This window comes from Asterias amurensis, chromosome 17, assembly GCF_032118995.1.
Source record: "Asterias amurensis chromosome 17, ASM3211899v1".
Classification (NCBI taxonomy): Eukaryota; Metazoa; Echinodermata; class Asteroidea; order Forcipulatida; family Asteriidae; genus Asterias; species Asterias amurensis.
This window is the reverse complement of record NC_092664.1, coordinates 2,823,412-2,837,421: the sequence shown is the minus strand read 5'-3', so window position 1 is coordinate 2,837,421 and position 14,010 is coordinate 2,823,412. Positions and strand designations below refer to the sequence as shown.

Below are 14,010 nucleotides of genomic sequence, written 5' to 3'. Positions count from 1 at the left end.
GCTTTTTAGACAGTTGCCATTCCTGTTCCCGATGGCCATGGATAGTGTACCATCGCTTTTTAGACAGTTGGCATTCCTGTTCCCGATGGCCGTGGATAGTGTACCGTCGCTTTTTAGACAGTTGCCATTCCTATTCCCGATGGCCGTGGATAGTGTACCGTCGCTTTTCACACAGTTGGTATTCCTGTTCCCCGTGGATAGTGTACCATCGCTTTTTTTTCCCCCAGCTATTTTACCCATAATGCACCCGGATTTTAAAACTTCTCCATTCAATTGTTCTTCCCATTACTGGCACATTAATATAAATAAAGTTTTCACACAACATATTCAACACTTCTCATTTCACTTGTTTATACTTCATTATTATTTATTCATTTTTTTATTACTACTCGTTACAATCATTACGGTTTATTTTACAATGGAAAATTACTTTAATCAACTTAATCGTCATATTCCTGTGTAGTGCTTGCATTATTAATCCTCTGATATTCACGTTCTGCCTTAACTGTTTTACATCGTACTCTGACAATGCATTATTCATCTAAATAGTTCAAACTATATTCCACTATTAGTTCACAGATGACAGGCACCTTGACGACTATGTTCAGTCGACGTTTCCAAACTATATCAGTTGCGGAGTCATCCATTGCAGTCTCTCTTGTACAAACGTACTCTTCAATTACTCAACAATCTGCAAAGAAAATAACACACGTATTTAGACAATGGTTTGCAATATTAAGATAATCGTCGCCTTTTGGCAGAAGTCTTTCGGTACTTAAATCCAGCGGAGTTCAACAGGTAAACACACACTTTGTCAACTGTTACTTTAGAATCACCAGACACAACGGTCATCTCTGTTGCTTGTCGTCTTTAAGGTTCGACTGGTACCTAATAGGGAATTTTAACATACCTCGTGCAAGGAACCAGTGACGCATGGAAGTCCAACACATATCGATCCGGGTTGATCACAACATCTTCACTTGCGGCCGTGATAGTATCAACAATCTGCAAAAGAAATAACACACACTTTTTAGATACTTCATCACAACATGACGATAATCAGCAGTTCAACAGCTACACACACAATTTGTCAACTGTTTCTTTAGAAACAGCGGACTCGGACCCAAAAACAGTCATCTCTTCTCTGTTGGTTGTCGACGCATGTCTTTGCAGTTCACCACTAGCAGGGGACCGATGATAACTAATGGGGTATTTTAACTGAATTGTTTTCAACATACCTCATGCAAGGAGTGCCTCATCGAGGTCCAAAACGTAACGATCCGGGTTGATCTTGATAGCAACATCTTCACTTGCATAAGGCTTTTGGCCGTAATAGATATTCTTCATCAATTACTCAACAATCTGCAAAAGAAATAACAAATACTTTTAGACACTTCATTGCAACATGGAGATAGCCATGACGTTTCTGCATCAACTCTTTCGATACTTATGCCCAGTGAAAGCAATGTTCAGGAGTTCAACAGCTACACTTAGGACGTGCACTATTTGACGTTGATTACTTTGAAACAGCAGACTCGGACCCAACAACGGTCACCTCTTCTCTGTGGGTTTTCGTCACAAATCTTTGCAGTTCACCACTGGCCGGGGACCGATGATAACTAATGGGGCATTTTAACTGACTGGTTTCAACATACCTCAAGGAAGGAGTGATGCATAGCGGTCCAAAACAATCTGGGTTGACCTTGATAGAAACATCTTCAGTCACTTCATCAATTACTGAACAATCTGCAAAAGAAATAGCAAACACTTTAAGAAACTTCATCGCAACATTAAGATAATCATAACATTTCGGCATTTAGTCTTTCTACACTTGTGCCGAGGGAAAGCAATATTCAGGAGTTCAACAGCTACACTAAGGACATGCACTATTTGACGTTGATTGTCATCACAAATCTTTGCCGTTCACCACTAGCAGGGTACCTATGATAACTGAATGGTTTTCAACATACCTCGTGGAAGGAGTGATGCATAGCGGTCCAAAACATAACAATCCAGGTTGACCTTGATAGAAGCATCTTCACTTGCATAGAGCTTGTGTCCGTGATAGATGCTCATCAATCAAACCATAATCTGCAAACAAAATAAGATACACCATAATAAGCAGTACGACAATGTTTGGCAGAGAGAGTATGCCTCTGATAGGCCAACAGGGACGCTGGCACAAAGTTGGATAGAGAATTATGCCCTCTACCCAAAGTCGGACAGAGAGTGTGCCCCCTACACAAAGTAGGGCAAAGAATGTGCCCTCTGCACAAAGTCAGGCAGCGGGTATGCCCAGTGCCCACTGCACAAACTAGGGCAAAGAATGTGCCCTATGCACAAAGTCAGACAGAGAGTCCTGCCCTATGCACAAAGTAGGGCAGAGAATTGTGCCCTCTGCCCAAAGTCGGACAGTGTGCCCAGTGCCCACTGCACAAAACAGGGCAAAGAATGTGCGCTTTGCACAGAGTCGGACAGAGAGTGTACCCTCACCACAAAGTCAGACAAAGAGAGTCCTGCCCTATGCACAAAGAAGGGCAGAGAGTGTACCGTCAGAACAAAGTGGGACAGAGAGTCTTGCCCTATGCACAAAGTAGGAGAGATAGTGTGCCCTCTACACTAAGTAGGGCAGAGAGTGTACCCTCAGAACAAAGTGGGACAGAGAGTGTGCCCACTGCACAAACTAGGGCAAAGAATGTGCCCTATGCACAAAGTCAGACAGAGAGTCCTGCCCTATGCACAAAGTAGGGCAGAGAATTATGCACTTTGCACAAAGTTGGACAGAAAGTGTGCCCTCTGCACAAAGTTGGATAGAGAATTGTGCCCTCTGCCCAAAGTCGGACAGAGAGTGTGCCCAGTGCCCAGTGCCCACTGCACTAAACAGGGCAAAGAATGTGCCCTTTGCACAGAGTCGGACAAAGAGTGTACCCTCACCACAAAGTCGGACAAAGAGAGTCCTGCCCTATGCACAAAGAAGGGCAGAGAGTGTACCCTTTGCACAAAGTAGGGCAGAGAGTGTACCCTCAGAACAAAGTGGGACAGAGAGACTTGCCCTATGCGACAAAGTAGGAGAGATAGTGTGCCCTCTACACTAAGTGGGACAGAGAGTGTGCCCTTTGAACAAAGTAGGGCAGACAATGGTGCCCTCTGCACAAAGTAGGGCAGAAAAGTGTGCCCTCTGCATAAAGTCAGACAGAGAATCCTTCCCTATGCACAAAGTCAGACAGAGAGTCCTGCCCTATACACAAAGAAGGGCAGAGAGTGTGCCCTATACACAAAGTAGGGTAGAGAGTGTACCCTCAGAACAAAGTGGGACAGAGAGTCCTGCCCTATGCACAAAGTAGGGCAGAGAGTGTACCCTCAGAACAAAGTGGGACAGAGAGTGTGCCCTCTACACAAAGTGGGGCAAAGAATGTGCCCTCTGCACAAAGTCAGGCAGAGGGTATGCCCAGTGCCCACTGCACAAAACAGGGCAAAGAATGTGCCCTTTGCACAGAGTCGGACAGAGAGTGTACCCTCACCACAAAGTCGGACAAAGAGAGTCCTGCCCTATGCACAAAGTAGGGCAGAGAGTGTACCGTCAGAACAAAGTTGGACAGAGAGTCCCGCCCTATGCACAAGGTAGGAGAGATAGTGTGCCCTCTACACTAAGTAGGGAAGAGAGTGTACCCTCAGAATAAAGTGGGACAGAGAGTGTGCCCTTTGAACAAAGTAGGGCAGAAAAGTGTGCCCTCTGCACAAATGCCGACAGAGAGTGTACCCTCAACATAAAGTCAGACAGAGTCCTGCCCTATACACAAAGTAGGGTACCCTCAGAACAAAGTGGGACAGAGAGTCCTGCCCTATGCACAAAGTAGGGCAGAGAATTGTGCCCTTTGCACAAAGTTGGACACAAAGTCTACCCTCATAACAAAATGGAAAAGAGAGTCCTGCCCTATGCACAAAGTAGGGCAGAGAATTGTGCCCTCTGCACAAAGTTGGATAGAGAATTGTGCCCTCTGCCCAAAGAGGGGCCGAGAGTGTGCCCTCTACACAAAGTATGGCACAGAATGGTGCCCTCTGCACAAAGTGGGACAAAGAGTGTGCCCTTTGCACAAAGTAGGGCAAATAATGTGCCCACTCCACAAAGTCGGACAGAGAGTGTACTCTTTGCACAAAGTAGGGCAAAGAGTGCTGCCCTATGCACAAAGTAGGGCAGAGAGTGTGCCCACTGCCAAAGTCGGGCAGAGAGTATGCCTACGATGGGCCAACAGGGACCATCAGAGGGCTACCACTAGTGGACTGCTGGCACAAGCGTCCCCTCACTCACTAGAGGTCCACCCTCAGCAGCTGACTTAGGTCCAATGGCGGTCAAAGGGCAGACATTTGTTTGAGGTTCACCACTTCCAGCTTACTGATGAAGACCAACAACAAGCAATGAGGCATTTTAACTGAACGTTTTCAACATACCTTGTGCAAGGAAGGAGTGATGCACAGCAGTCCAAAATATAACAATCCAGGTTGACCTGGACAGAAACAATCTTGTGATAGATGCTCTTCAGTCAAACCATAATCTGCAAACAAAATAAGATACACCGAAATAAACACATTGAAAGCTATATGAGAGTATGCCCTCCGCACAAAGTAGGGCAGAAACCTGCCCTATGAAAAAGGTTGAACATGGAGTTCACCCTATGCACAAACTCTAATGGAGAGGATGGGGCTGCACAAAGTTTAACAGAGAGTTTGCAAAATGCACATTGACGAGTAGAGAGTGTGCCCATTGCACAAAGTCGGACTGAGAGTGCTGCCCTATGCACAAAGTAGGGCAGAGAATGTGTCCACTGCACAAAGTCCGACAGAGAGTGTACCCTCAACATAAATGCAGGCAGAGAGTGTGCCCTATACACAAAGTAGGGCAGAGAGTGTACCCTCAAAACAAAGTGGGACAGAGAGTCCTGCCCTATGCACAACGTAGGGCACAGAATTGTGCCCTTTGCACAAAGTCGGACAGGAAGTGTGCCCTCTGCACAAAGTTGGATAGAGAATTGTGCCCCCTACACAAAGTAGGGCAAAGAATGTGCCCTCTGCACAAAGTCAGGCAGAGGGTGTGCCCTATGCACAAAGTCAGACAGAGAGTCCTGCCCTATGCACAAAGTAGGGCAGAGAATTGTGCACTTTGCACAAAGTTGGACAGAAAGTGTGCCCTCTGCACAAAGTTGGATAGAGAATTGTGCCCTCTGCCCAAAGTCGGACAGAGAGTGTGCCCAGTGCCCACTGCACAAAACAGGGCAAAGAATGTGCCCTTTGCACAGAGTCGGACAGAGAGTGTACCCTCACCACAAAGTCGGACAAAGAGAGTCCTGCCCTATGAACAAAGAAGGGCAGAGAGTGTGCCCTTTGCACAAAGTAGGGCAGAGAGTGTACCGTCAGAACAAAGTGGGACAGAGAGTCTTGCCTATGCACAAAGTAAAAGAGATAGTGTGCCCTCTACACTAAGTATGGCAGAGAGTGTACCCTCAGAACAAAGTGGGACAGAGAGTGTGCCCTTTGAACAAAGTAGGGCAGACAATGGTGCCCTCTGCACAAAGTAGGGCAGAAAAGTGTGCCCTCTGCATAAAGTCAGACAGAGAGTCCTGCCCTATACACAAAGAAGGGCAGAGAGTGTGCCCTATACACAAAGTAGGGTAGAGAGTGTACCCTCAGAACAAAGTGGGACAGAGAGTGCTGCCCTATGCACAAAGTCGGGCAGAGAGTGTGCCCACTGCCAAAGTCGGGCAGAGAGTATGCCTACGATGGGCCAACAGGGACCATCAGAGGGCTACCACTAGTGGACTGCTGCCGCTAGCGTCCCCTCGCTCACTCGGGGTCCACCTTCAGCAGCTGACTTAGATCCAATGGCGGTCAAAGGGCAGACATTTGTTTGAGGTTCACCACTTCCAGCTTACTGATGAAGACCAACTACAAGCAATGGGGCATTTTAACTGAACGTTTTCAACATACCTCATGCAAGGAAGGAGTGATGCACAGCAGTCCAAAATATAACAATCCAGATTGACCTGGACAGAAACAATCTTGTGATAGAGAAAGCTTTTTTTCCGTGATAGTTGCTCTTCAGTCAAACCATAATCTGCAAACAAAATAAGATACACCGAAATAAACACATTGAAAGAAGATATGAGAGTATGCCCTCTGCACAAAGTACGGCAGAAACCGGCCCTATAAAAAGGTTGAACAAGGAGTTCACCCTCTGCACAAAGTTTAACAGAGAGTGTGCAAAATGCACATTATGAGCAGAGAGTATGCCAATTACACAAAGTCGGACCAAGTTGCTGCCCTATGCACAAAGTAGGGTAGAGAGTGTACCCTCAGAACAAAGTGGGACAGAGAGTCCTGCCCTTTGCACAAAGTTGGACGGAAAGTGTGCCCTATGCACAAAGTAGGACAGAGAATTGTGCCCTAAGCACAAAGTAGGGCAGAGAGTGTACCCTCATAACAAAGTGGGACAGAGAGTCCTGCCCTTTGCACAAAGTTGGACGGAAAGTGTGCCCTCTGCACAAAGTTGGATAGAGAATTGTGCCCCTCTGCCCAAAGTCGGGCCGAGAGTGTGCCCTCTACACAAAGTAGGGCACAGAATGGTGCCCTCTGCACAAAGTGGGACAGAGAGTGTGCCCTTTGCACAAAGTAGGGCAAATAATATGCCCACTCCACAAAGTCGGACAGAGAGTGTGCTCTTTGCACAAAGTAGGGCAAAGAATGTGCCCTCTGCACAAAGTGGGACAGAGAGTGCTGCCCTATGCACAAAGTCGGGCAGAGAGTGTGCCCACTGCCAAAGTCGGGCAGAGAGTATGCCTACGATGGGCCAACAGGGACCATCAGAGGGCTACCACTAGTGGACTGCTGCCACAAGCGTCCCCTCACTCACTAGAGGTCCACCCTCAGCAGCTGACTCAGGTCCAACATCATTCAGCTATTAGTCTATCATCGGTCCTCTGGTGGCTGCTGACACCAGAGGACCGTTGGTCAGCGGTCAGACATTTGTTTGAGGTTCACAACTGGCACCTCACTGATGAGGGACCAATTTCAAGCAATGGGGCATTTTAACTGAACGTTTTCAACATACCTCATGCAAGGAAGGAGTGATGCACAGCAGTCCAAAATATAACAATCCAGGTTGACCTGGACAGAAACAATCTTGTGATAGAGAAAGCTTTTTTTCCGTGATAGTTGCTCTTCAGTCAAACCATAATCTGCAAACAAAATAAGATACACCGAAATAAACACATTGAAAGAACATATGAGAGTATGCCCTCTGTACAAAGTACGGCAGAAACCAGCCCTATAAAAAGGTTGAACAAGGAGTTCACCCTATGCACAAAGTCTGATGGAGAGGGTGCCCTCTGCACAAAGTTTAACAGAGAGTGTGCAAAATGCACATTAATAAAAAGAGAGTATGCCAATTACACAAAGTCGGACCAAGTTGCTGTCCTATGCACAAAGTAGGGTAGAGAGTGTACCCTCAGAACAAAGTGGGACAGAGAGTCCTGCCCTATGCCATAGTAGGGCAGAGAATTGTGCCCTTTGCACAAAGGTGGACAGAGAATGGTGCCCTCTGCCCAAAGTCGGACAGAGTGTGTGCCCTCTACACAAAGTAGGGCAAAGAATGTGCCCTCTGCACAAAGTGGGACAGAAAGTGTGCCCACTGCACAAAGTTGGGCCGAGAGTTTTGCCCTATGCACAAAGTAGGGTAGAGAGTGTACCCTCAGAACAAAGTGGGACAGAGAGTTCTGCCCTATGCCATAGTAAGGCAGAGAATTGTGCCCTTTGCACAAAGGTGGACAGAGAATGGTGCCCTCTGCCCAAAGTCGGGCCGAGAGTGTGCCCTCTACACAAAGTAGGGCAAAGAATGTGCCCACTGCACTAAGTCAGGCAGAGAGTATGCCCAGTGCTCACTGCACAAAGTAGGGGAAAGAATTTGCTCTTTGCACAAAGTCGGACAGAGAGTGTACCCTCAACACAAAGTCAGATAAAGAGAGCCCTGCCCTATGCACAAAGTAGGGCAGAGAGTGTACTGTTTGCACAAAGTAGGGCAGAGAATGTGCCCTTTGCACAAAGTAGGGCAAAGAGTGTACCGTCAGAACAAAGTGGGACAGAGAGTCCTGCCCTATGCACAACGTAGGGCAGAGAATGGTGCCCTCTGCACAAAGTGGGACAGAGAGTGTGCCCTTTCCACAAAGCAGGGCAGAGAGCGGTGCCCTCTGCACAAAGTCAGACAGAGAGTGTGCCCTTTGCACAAAGTCGGGCAGAGAGTATGCCTACGTTGGGCCAACAGGGACCATCAGAGGGCTACCACTAGTGGACTGCTGGCACAAGCGTCCCCTCACTCACTGGGGGTCCACCCTCAGCAGCTGACTCAGGTCCAACATCATTCAGCTATTAGTCTATCATCGGTCCTCTGGTGGCTGCTGACACATGAGGACCGTTGGTCAGCGGTCAGACATTTGTGTGAGGTTCACAACTGGCACCTCACTGATGAGGGACCAATTACAAGCAATGGGGCATTTTAAGTGAACGGTTTCAACATACCTCATGCAAGGAAGGAGTGAAGCATTGCGGTCCTAAACATAACAATGCGGGTTGACCTTGATAGAAACATCTTCAGTTGAATAAAGCTTTTGTTCATCATAGATGCTCTTCATTCACTCCATCATCTGCAAATAAAATAAGATACACCATAATAAACACTTCATCCACATGGTCCAATATCAGCTGCCATCAAAGTCAGGCAGAGCGTATGCCTAGGATGGGCCAACAGGAACCATCAGAGGGCTACCACTAGTGGACTGCTGCCACAAGCGTCCCCTCGCTCACTGGGGGTCCACCTTCAGCAGCTGACTTAGGTCCGACGACGGTCAGCTATTAGTTTATAATCAGTCCTGCTGGTCAGCGAGCAAAACATTTTTTGGACAGAGAGTGGGGCCCTCTGCACAAAGTCGGGCAGAGATTGGCCCTTTGCACAAAATAGAGCACACAGTGTACCATATTCACAAAGCCCCATAAAGAGTGTGCTATTGGAACACAGTAAGGTAAAAAGTGTGCCCTCTGCAAAAATTCAGTCAGAGAGTCTACCCTCTGCACAAAGTTTGGCAGAGAATGTGCCCTCTGCACAAAGTTTGGCAGAGAGTGTGCCCTCTGCACACAGTTTGGCAGAGAGTGTGCCCTCTGCATAAGGTTGGGCAGAGAGTGTGCCCACTGCACAAAGTCAGACAGAGAGTGTGCCCACTGCACACAGTTGGGTAGAGAGTGTGCCCTCTGCACACAGCTAGGCGGAGAGTGTGCCCTCTGCACAAAGTTGGGCAGAGAGTGTGCCCTATGCACAGTGTCAGAAAGAGAATGTGCCCTGTGCTCGCTGCCGGTGGACCAATGACAAGCAAAGGGCCATTTTTACTCAAGTGTTTCAACATACCTCACACCAGGAGGGAGTGATGCATAACAATCCAAGTTTAAGTTGATAGAAACATCTTTAGTTGAATAAAGCTTTAGACCGTGATAGACGTCTTCATTCAAACCATAATCTACAAACAAAACAAGACATACCGTTATAAACACCTTTAAAGAAGACACAACAAATTTGTTGTTGACGAAGAATTTAGCCACTACAACAAAGACCTGGTACACTATCGTCTGTCATTAGAGGTCTACCACTAGCAGACAACATTTTTCCGCTCAATGGTGGTCCGGCAGCAGCCTGCGATGGGCCAACAGTAACCATCAGGGGGCTACCACTAGTGGACTGCTGACACAAGGGCCCCTCGTTCACTGGGGGTCTACCTTCAGCAGCTCACATAGGTCCTATGACAGTCAGCTAAGTTTGCACAAAGTTGGGCAGGGAGTGTGCCAACTGCACAAAGTCAGGCACAGTGTGCCCTCTGCACAAAGTCGAGCAGAGATAGTGCCCTCTGCACAAAGTCAGGCAGAGGGTGTGCCATATGCACAAAGACAGAAGGAGAGTGTGTTATGCACATAGTCAGATCAGAGTGTGACCTTTGCACTTAATCAGGCAGAGAGTGTGCCCTTTGCAAATAGTCAAACGGAAATGTGCCCTCTTTGCAGAGTTGAGCAGAGAGTGTGCCAAGTGTATAATGTTTGGCAGAGATGTGCCCTCTGCTTAAAGTTGGCCAAGAGAGTGGCCTTTACACAAAGTGGAACAGAAGTGTACCCTCTTTGCAAAGTCGGGCAGAGAGTGTGCCCTCGGCACAAAGTCGTGCAGAGAGTGTTCCCAATGTCGGGCAGAAAACGTTCCCTCAGCCAAAGTCGAGCAGAGAGTGTTCCCTTTGCACAGAGTAGAACAGAAATTATACCATTTGCAAAAGGGCGTTTTTGTGTTGGTGGACCAATGACAAGTAGATCCCATGTGGACTAGATGGGGCTGAATGGTATGATATGGTAAGTATAGAGTTTTATTATACCTCAGACAAGGAAGAAGTGATGCATAGCAATCCCTAACATAACAATCCAGGTTGACTTTGATAGACACTTCTTCAGATTAAGAGACCTCTTGTCCATAATAGATACTGCTGCTCAACCAGTGAATAATCTGCATAAAAAATAAAATATAGTGATATTAATATTACATCAAATGTCATAATGCTTGAAGACAATTTTAAAAACTTGTTTGGAAATGATTTGGTTGCAACTTGCAATGCCCTAAAGTGGTGGCACAAAAAATAGTGGAAAAGGTTTAAACATTACAACAAAAACTATGAGTAGTTTTGAGAGTTGACACAATCAGTTCCTATGAATTGAGCACTACAACATCAACTTGGAATGGTTCAGAGAGATGGCAAACTAATTGCCTTGCAACTTAAACTTCTAAATAATTTGGGCATGCTTTCAAGAGATGGAAAACAATTATTCCGGGAAAGATTTGACACTTCAACATCAACTTGCAATGTTTTCAGAGATGGTAAACCTAGAAAACATGAGCCTCAAGGAAACTAAGACAGCACAACGCTGACTCTTGAAACAAATTGAGAATGAAATGAATTCAAGAGATACTGGTCTGATATTGCTTTTTATAGCACAAAATTGGGTGAGTTGAATTGTAAACCATAATTTCAACACAATTTTCCAGAAAATGATGTCTCACTTTTATCTTATGACATTCAGTCTTGAATACATGTTGAGGATCACTATCTTTTAGCAAGTGTACATGGCAAGTGTAGCCGTCATACACGCATTCAATGTGTTTAGTGTAGGGTTTCAACTTACCTCAGACAAGGAGAGAGTCATGCATAGCGATCCCAAACATAACAATCCAGGTTGACCTTGATAAAAACATCTTCAGATGAAGAAGGCTTTCGTTCATGATAGATACTGCTCTTCAACCAGTGAATAATCTGCAAACAAAATAAGAAACACTGTCAATAATATTTCATCAAAGGTCATCATGCTTCGGGAAAATTTAAGAAACAACATCGGCAACAATTTCTGGGACAATAAGACCCTCCAGAAAAACCAAAGACAGCACTACAACTCCATGTGTTTTAGGAAAATTCAAGAGACGGAACAACATTGGCCTTTGAACCAGTTTACAATTAAAAACAAAACTTTGGATTGAATGGTTTTGAGGAAGCCACAATATTGGTTTGAAAAGGGTTTGTACAGTACAAAATTAAGTTGAAATAGTTTATTATAGAGAGTACAGATGGAAGAAAACTGGTTGGAAAAAATCTGGAAACTAAAACACAAACCAACAGGGACAATCAGACAACGTCCGTCGATATATCGAAAATACTCAAAAACTCGATATTTTTTTGACATCGAAATCGCCGATGTCACTTTTATAATCATATCGTAATATCGGATTTTCGATATATCGAAAAATTTCGATGTTTTGAAAAATTCGATGTTCCTAAATGATATCGAAAATACCAAAAGAGTGTCCGATTATTTAAAAGAAATCTGTGTTTGAGTATTAGAAAAGCCGTCGTCGTTATGTAATTTCATCATTTTGAGTTGCTCTATTAAATAAAATACGTTTTACAACCAAGTATGTCTGCTTGATTTTTGTGTTTTCGCCATCAGCCGCTGGCCCGTCGCAGAAGTTCACAACTCCGCGGCGAGCGCACGGTAAAACCTCACAAGAAACCACCGCTGGTTTGCAAAAATACCCCGCAAAAACTTCCCCGAATCAACAAGACATAACAAAACAAGGAAGAAAACAATCTTACGTTATACAGTAAAATAATCTTTCTATCAATCCAAGGTATCATAATGGCGTCATTTTGGTCAAATAAAGCCTACACGTTGTTGTTTCCTAACCAAGCTTACACTTCCGAGGAACTATATGCTTCGCAGACCACGCTGTCGGCGGCTATTGCGTGCGTACCAGCGAAGACTTTGCTGTTGTACGGTTTAAGCGTGCACACCAGCGTGTGTGGTTATTGCGATTCGGGGGGAAAACCCGTTTGCCCAAGCATGCACAGACACGTGCAGTCTTTTTTCAAGGCGGTATCGCGTGATGCACTGCGTTATTTCGACAATAGAGGGCTTTCTCGCATTCAATTTTAATGCCTTTACTATAGACTGCTAAGTGCTACGAGCCTTTATTGGAGACTATGTGACTGCATCATGCTGCTTGCGTTGTATATTGTGAGCGCGGAGTGGTAGGTCTGTGTTTTGCGGGACTTTCTCGTGATTTTTTTGGATGATTATCTCAACCATTTTCAACCGTAAAGGTAGTGTAACATACCAGCGGACATTTATTATGTATCTAACAATATTGCCGTGAATTGTCGTTATTTTGAAGGGCATTAGACTCTCAAAAAGTTTAGTAACTAATTCATTTAGTGTTGACAAAGTTTGAAGCGCCGCGCTCCCCTAACACACTTCACTCTCCACAACAGCGGGCCTGTCCATCAATTTTTTTTCCACATCCTACCGAAGATCTCAACTCAAAGCCGCCCGCCCGCGTGCCCGTCGGACAACTTGATTGACACTTATACGTCCAATGCATAGGCACGTCCAATGCATAGGCAACTGACACCTTAATGTCGGCGGGTCACGCAACTCACAAAGGCTCTGTGTCATTTTGAGACGGTCAATCATGGCCAATCACGAATCGAGAATTGTGGTGAGCGTTCACCGATTGGCCAAGCCAGCGATAGCGGTGATCATACTTTGTTGTAAAACCAAAAAAATCGGGGCGCGGGACTACGCAATTTGAGATTTTTCAACTACAAACATGAGTATACCAAGTGCTGTTTTTAGGCTTCATCTTGCGCGCGGGAAATACTCGATATATCGAGTATACTCGATATTTAATTTTCGATATATCGGTTATGGGAAAAAACCGATATCGACGGACGTTACAATCAGAGGGCTGTTGCTAGTTAACTGCCACAACAAATGTCACCTCGCTTGCTGGCGGCCCACCTTCAGCAGCCCACTTACATGTTGGTTCGACAACAGTCCGCTGTCAGTCCATCAAAGGTCCTCTGTCGGCTACTGACACAGGAGGGACGTTGGTCAGCGGGCAGACATTTGTTTGCGGTCCACCAGTGACAGCCACTGTCAGCACACTGGCAGTGCCGTCAGTGGACCAATGATGAGCAGATTGTGACTTGCAAACTGGGTGGGGCTGAGTGGAAATTGGGCATTTTGTGCGTAGGGTTTCAACTTACCTCAGACAAGGAAGGAGTGATACATAGCAATCACAATCATAACAAACCAGGTTGACCGTGGTAGATACTGCTCTTCAACCAGTGAATAATCTGAAACAAAATACAGTGACATAAAATATTGTATCGATATAAGTCATAATGCTTGGGGAAAATTTAAGAAACAGTATATATAGTTTGGTTTGGACAATATTTTTTAGTACAACATCCACTTGGAAGATGACACAAAAGTTGCACAAAAATATGGCTGATGAAACAGCAGACCACCAGCACAAACTTTTGTCCGCTCACTGGTGATCCACCCTTGACAGCCAACACAGAGCTAATGACGAAAACAGCAAACTATCAG

The 14,010-nt window shown here is 45.6% G+C and overlaps 1 long non-coding RNA gene across 1 annotated transcript; it reads right to left on the bottom strand.

Annotated features, from left to right (window-relative positions):
- Positions 1-412: 412 nt before the first annotated feature.
- On the bottom strand, positions 413-13,756 carry LOC139949944 (uncharacterized). The gene is made up of 13 exons (XR_011787598.1): positions 13,665-13,756; positions 11,251-11,378; positions 10,449-10,576; positions 9,446-9,554; positions 8,566-8,690; positions 7,103-7,229; positions 5,983-6,109; positions 4,450-4,553; positions 1,971-2,091; positions 1,656-1,746; positions 1,239-1,362; positions 911-1,005; positions 413-691 (listed from the first exon to the last, which is right to left on the bottom strand). It is a non-coding gene; the product is annotated as an uncharacterized lncRNA (long non-coding RNA).
- Between the last annotated feature and the right edge of the window lie 254 nt (positions 13,757-14,010).